Here is a 7,129-nt window from a genome sequence, read left to right as displayed (position 1 = left end):
CTAGGGGCCAACCTATTCTAGGGAGCTCTTTTCTGCGCAAAGGAAAGGAAACTCTCCCTGGGTGTAGCCAGCCTATCTCTTAACTCCCGCTGACCCATGTTGAACCACTATTCACATGGAAACCTCCTCCGCCTCGGCCTTCAAAATTCTCATTTGTACATCTGCTACGTCCACCAGATTTTAAAAGACCAGCGAGAGCTCACTAGATGCCAATGGAAACACCCAACTCTAGGGGCGAACCCATTCTAGGGAGCCCTTTCCTGCACAAAGGAAAGGGAACTCTTCCCGGGGCCAGCCCATCTTGCCCCTATCAAAACCACAGGGACCTGACTACCTCAGCTCTGCCAGCCTGTCTTACCCCTATCAACTTTCAGCCACTCTGCCTTGCTGCCATACACCAGACAACTCACTCTACTTCTAGTGATGTTCTTGCCACTATCATGGTTCCTCAGTGTGTTGGTGCTAGTCTTTCTGCTGCTTTGTCCCTTTAAAGGGACCTTGTGGTTTTTTCTGACACTCTTTCTGCTTGCTATGTTCCCCCTTCATTGTGCTGTAGGATGTTGATGCCACTTGTCTTGCCACTTTATATGTCATGCTGCCTTCGAGGGTTCATGCAACTGTTATCGGTGCTCTCTTTTGAAGCTGTGGTGTGTTTTTGACACTCTCACTGCTGCTTTGCACTTCTGTTAAAGCACTCTTGCCACTCCTGGTAACCCTTTGCCCCTTTACAGTGCCTTAGGCTATTCATGCCACTTTGGTGCCACTTTGCCACAGTCTAAGTACCTTGGAGCTCTTTTCTCGTTCTGATGATTGCTCCCCGAAGTTTCATCAGAATTGATAAGAATACCCCAATTCTGCAGCCAAAAATAGGCTGCAAATACTTCCCCCATTGACTGTAATTGGAAAACGAATAAAACTAATCAACGACTTGGTTTTCCCCCTATGAAACTAATGCAACGAATTTGGGTCCCAGTGAAACGAAAAATGAATCGAAACAATTTTTTTCCTTCTGCACATCCCTAATGAATGCTGAGAGAAACTGGTGGTAACAGGATGGAAGAGAAAGAGTGGTAGGGACGGGGTGGGGTATTGAGAGAGATTTGTGTGGATGAGAAGTCCTCCTTGAGTCCCCCACCCTGAAATCATGAAGATATTTGGTACTGTGCATTTTTATTCCACCCCTTATATATATATATATATATATATATACACGCACACACACACACACACACACACGAAGGGTATCCACCAGGCAGCTACACTACCAACCCGTGGCTGAAAGCTCCCATTTTGTTTCTCTTAAAGTTACTAAAGGAGTAAGCTCACACATATATTACATATACACGGGCACAGAGAGGCAGACACCCCTATACAGAGAGAGAAACAAATGTCGCATACATAGAGCAAAACACATACCCAGATTGACATAGGCAGGCACCCGATACCCAGACTGATACCCAGAGAGACAGAAACCCAACCCCCAGACAAGCACAGACCCACAGACATACAACACCTAGACATAAAGACACACACACACACATACACACAGGCATAGGCACAACAAACCCAAACGCAGGCAGACACACCACATACAGAGAGACAAAGCAGACAGACCGACACACGCACATACAACACACACAGACCAAAGCATACCAGACAAACACAGATACACAAACTCCACATCATACCCAGGCCACACACCACAATGGTAAGGGCAAGGTACATTAAAAAAAACAAAAAAAAACTTAAATGCCAACCAAAACTTTTTATGAGCTGAGAAAAACCATCTCAGCCTGTGCAACTATTTTATTTTATTTTTTTTTGCTTTTTTAATGGTTTCACTAATTTTTCCTGGTTTGCTCATCCTTTTTATTTTCTCATGTTATTTTCTTATTTGCTGTTATTCTCCTTTCCCCACCTCCTTAATCTCCACTTCCTCATTCTCTCTGGCCTTATTGCCCATTCCCCTCCCCAACCTGACCAGTTCTTTTCTACCCAGCAGGCAAGAGCTGTGATCTCTCTCTCTGTGCAGGGATCCTTCAGCAGATGGAACTCTCCCTAGACTGAGGCTTGAGGGTGACTGATCTTCCTGAGTTGTGGAACACCACAGTAGCTGTTCCCATGTCCAGTACTGCCACAGAGTAAACAACTACTCTCCTTGGTCCACTGAAAGAGAAACATGGCTATGCTGTGGCATGCTTACAATAATTCTCTACATGCTGGCAGCTCCTTCCCTCCTGAGCTTGCAATGCCACCACAGCACAAAGACTCAATAGTATTACCATTTTTTTCTTCTCTGGGCAGGCACTGTGGCTTCAACTAGGATTGCTCAAGCCCCTCCTGGGGCCCGCCCCCCACAGTTTGCTCACCCCTGCCCTAGCCACATCCAGAAAAGCACTAATTTTACATTTTAAGAAATCTCTCTCCCAATATCTAAGGAACAAATGATGGACCCGGGTCCGTATCTAGCTCAAGAACAAAAATTGATAATTAAAGAAGCTGGTTTCAGTCTCATCGTTTTCCTTCTCCAAAACTTGTTTAAATTCAGAAAACGAAGAGAGAGCTCAATCTCCAAGGGTTGGGCCACACCCTCCTTTTTCTCCACATAGGATGGCAATTACTTGCCAGGTACTTGTAGCCTGGATTGGCCACTGTTGGAAACAGGATGCTGGGCTTGATGGACCCAGTATGGCATGTTCTTAATATCCACGGGATATAAGTAGAGAAGACTGTTGCTGAATCTTTAAAAATTTTATAAATAAATAAATAAATATACCTTCGAAACAACAATAGGTGTAACTGTAGGCAACTTTGGAAAGCTTATGAAAAAAAAAAGCCATGTCTCGCATCTGACCACCATTTCCAAATTTTCTGTATTTGATGCAAATTGGTGTTTTCATGCATCAAGAGAGTCTCTACTTCAGTATTCTTTTTTAAAGAAACTTCTGCTATCTCCAAATGCTGGACTATATTCAAGATTCTATTTTCAAGAAACATGAACTTTACCAAAGAATTTTGCAATTGATTATTAATTGATTATTGATTATTAATTGATTATTAAGATACAGAAGTCTCCAATCTAGCATGGTTTCCCAGAGAGCCTTAAAATTAATTACCAAGAGCCTCTACAAAGATTTCTTCAGGGTGACAGCCAAGCTATTTCCCTCTACACTTTGCTTCAAATGTATAGCAGGCAGACTTCCCTGAAAGAGAGGCTTATGTTGCTCACTCCCAGCTTGGGAGTCCATTGCTTACAGACCTGGTTCTCCTTCCTCCCTACCTTGACAAAAGAAATGCCAGCAGGAGCCCCTGATGCCAATGAAATCAAACTACCTCCCTCTGCAAGATGGCTCAGTGGAAAGTGTTCTAAACATCAAAATCACAGAACATATAGAAAGACATGGTTTAATGGAACAAAGTCAGCATGGCTTTACCCAAGGCAAGTCCTGCCTCACAAATCTGCTTCACTTTTTTGAAGGAGTTAATAAACATGTGGATAAAGGTGAACTGGTAGATGTAGTGTACTTGGATTTTCAGAAGGCATTTGACAAAGTTCCTCATGAGAGGCTTCTAGGAAAAGTAAAAAGTCATGGGATAGGTGGCGATGTCCTTTCGTGGATTACAAACTGGTTAAAAGACAGGAAACAGAAAGTAGGATTAAATGGACAATTTTCTCAGTGGAAGGGAGTGGGCAGTGGAATGTCTCAGGGATCTGTATTGGGACCCTTACTTTTCAATGTATTTATAAATGATCTGGAAAGAAATACGATGAGTGAAGTAATCAAATTTGCAGATGATACAAAATTGTTCAGAGTAGTTAAATCACAAGCAGATTGTGATAAATTGCAGGAAGAACTTGTGAGGCTAGAAAATTGGGCATATAAATGGCAGATGAAATTTAATGTGGACAAGTGCAAGGTGATGCATATAGGGCAAAATAACCCATGCTATAGTTACACAATGTTAGGTTCCATATTAGGTGCTACTACCCAAGAAAGAGATCTAGGTGTCATAGTGGATAACACATCGAAATCATCGGTTCAGTGTGCTGCAGCAGTCAAAAAAGCAAACAGAATGTTGGGAATTATTAGAAAGGGAATGGTGAATAAAACAGAAAATGTCATAATGCCTCTGTATCGCTCCATGGTGAGACCGCACCTTGAATATTGTGTACAATTCTGGTCGCCGCATCTCATAAAAGATATAATTGCGATGGAGAAGGTACAGAGAAGGGCGACCAAAATGATAAAGGGAATGGAACATCTCCCCTATGAGGAAAGACTAAAGAGGTAAGGACTTTTCAGCTTGGAGAAGAGATGGCTGAGGGGGGATATGATAGAGGTGTTTAAAATCATGAGAGGTCTAGAACGGGTAGATATGAATCGTTTTTTTACTCTTCGGATAATAGAAAGACTAGGGGGCACTCCATGAAGTTAGCATGTGGCACATTTAAAACTAATCGGAGAAAGTTCTTTTTCATTCAACGCACAATTAAACTCTGGAATTTGTTGCCAGAGGATGTAGTTAGTGCAGTTAGTATAGCTGTATTTAAAAAAGGATTGGATAAGTTCTTGGAGGAAAAGTCCATTACCTGCTATTAATTAAGTTGACTTAGATAATAACCACCGCTATTACTAGCAACGGTAACATGGAATAGACTTAGTTTTTGGGTACTTGCCAGGTTCTTATGGCCTGGATTGGCCACTGTTGGAAACAGGATGCTGGGCTTGATGGACCCTTGGTCTGACCTAGTATGGCATGTTCTTATATTTTTAATTCTTATTGTCCAGGGAGCAACCATATCATCTGTGTACACTGGGAATACTCAAACAGATGCCGGCTTCGTGGGATTTGCTAGCAGAATTCACAGCCCGGGACTCAGCAAAATCTTGCCCTCCAAGGTGGCTGGTGGTTCTCCTTCTCCCTCCTTGCCTTCTAATGGATCCTCACCAGTAACTAGTGCTGCCATTTAGATGATGAACCCATCAAACAGGCTGTTGCAGGAGGAGCTGCAGGATACACCTGGGTCTTCCCTTTGCGTTTGCCCATTTCAGGAGGAAATAAAATTCTGAAGAAAACTATTACCAGGTAGGTGAAAAGGTAGGAACGTGACTACCATCATAATCCTATAAAGAAAAATAACCTTCATGTGAAAAAGATTTTTATTTTTTAAAGAATGCTTAATTCTGTTACTTGTTAATGGAATTTAATCACTGAGCATTTTGCTGAGATTCTTAACTTGGTGCTTCTCTCCTCTGTGACTTTTCTAAAACCACGAGGGAGCAATAAGAGGTATCAGAGCAGCTTCATTACAAAGAGAAGCTTACAACCACCTAACAGTATGAACAGATGAGGCCATGTAGTGCTAGACAGAGCACTCTTCTGTGGTTACTACTGTCATGATGCTTCATCTGTCAGCAGAAATCTGCCAAATGCTGGGACTGATGCTGCTTGGTAGAGGAGTTTGATATCACTCCTTATAGTGAGAGAATGAATAAAATAAACTGTGGACAATTTATCAACATATTTATTCTCGGATATGTGCTACCAATTTCTTGCTAGGCATGCTTCACATACTGAGACCGTTTTCATAAAATAAATTTAACCAGGAGCTTGCCCCAGCACATCATTTTTTATACTGCTGCAAAATACACACAGTTCAGAGATGGGTTTTGCCCAAAACAGTGAATTGATTTTTTCAAGTCCTTTTATGATAGCGCTGACCTAAAATAAAATATATCCCACTAGAAACAAGGGAGGCTTCCCCATAGCATTTGCTGTACCACTGGGACTTTAACCAAACGATTGCAATAGCAAATATTAGGTTCAAATTATAAATTTGTATTTGTAATTTCTTGATTTTCTTTTCTTTTTTTTTTTTTTTTTACTATTAAGTGATATTCTGATTATCAAATATATAATGTGATAAATTTGATGTTAAAAAACCCTGCAGTTTCCCTTTTCAACCTATGACTAAAATCAGTTTCCTTGCTTGAAAAAGATACCTCATTGCTTATCAGTTTAAAAACTAGTCTGCAAAAAAATCTGTGTTCTTCTCACCAACAGATGGTAAATGCCTGTCCCTTCTCTCTCATAGACACACACACACATACACCACCAGCACTATCCAGATATTAAAAGAGTCAATATCAACCCCCTAGCTCCATTTGCGCATTCATCTAATAGAAATGTGACTATTGTTCAATATTTGTTTCACTATATTAATGCCCTGTCTGTAAAAATAAAATGTAACAATCGTCACAGTGGCCTGATTTCCTCTGCATAACTGAAAGCTGGAATTCCTCTTCTGATAGTATTTTGCTAAATCAGTTATGTCCACAAGGCTACAACTATCATCATGTGCCTAGAGAAAATAGAAAAGGTGGGAGTGTTGTTCTTATCTTTAAGTCCTTCTATAATATAATTACACTTTCTGAATGCTCATCCAATGGCTGTGAAAGCCTTCTTATCAAATGCGATCCTTGAGTTTTCTGTTTAATTTATCGCTCTAACTTTGAGGCCATTGCAGAATTTATCGCCCAACTCTATCTCAAATAATCTACATTGATTGTACTTGGGGATCTTAGCATTCATGAGGGGAATACCCCTAAAGTTCGCAGGGATGAGTTTTTCTCTCTGCTGGGCTCTCTTGATCTGTCAGCTCATCACCATGCCCATCCACTGGACTGGCCACACATTTAATTTAATTTGGGTTCCTGAGTCTTGGGTCTTTGGAGGCTGTGTGGTAGTTCTTCCTATTACTCCTACCCCAATGGATTCTATGCTCCCTGTCCAACGGTTCAGCCATTGAGCTATTTTGTGAGCAGATCGATAAAGTCAATTTGAATCAGAATGGGCTCTACTGTCCCCTCAGACTCTGACCATGATAATGTCAATGACTGGTGAACTCTTAATTGCTCTTTGACCACAGTACTTTATGTGGTTGCCACATTCAGGGCCACCAAATCTGTTCTTCCCAGACATCAAGTTCCCTGGTTTTTTCTTGACCTTGTAAATCTGAAGAGACATATGTGTCGTGCTGAGCGACATTTGTGCTTACATAAATCAGCCCACACAGAGGCACATTATAAAATAATCTGAGGCCAATATTGTGTTCTTTTACATGCTT

The sequence above is a fragment of the Rhinatrema bivittatum genome, chromosome 2, assembly GCF_901001135.1.
Source record: "Rhinatrema bivittatum chromosome 2, aRhiBiv1.1, whole genome shotgun sequence".
Classification (NCBI taxonomy): domain Eukaryota; kingdom Metazoa; phylum Chordata; class Amphibia; order Gymnophiona; family Rhinatrematidae; genus Rhinatrema; species Rhinatrema bivittatum.
The sequence above is the reverse complement of the archived record's forward strand: the minus strand, read 5'-3'. Positions refer to the sequence as shown.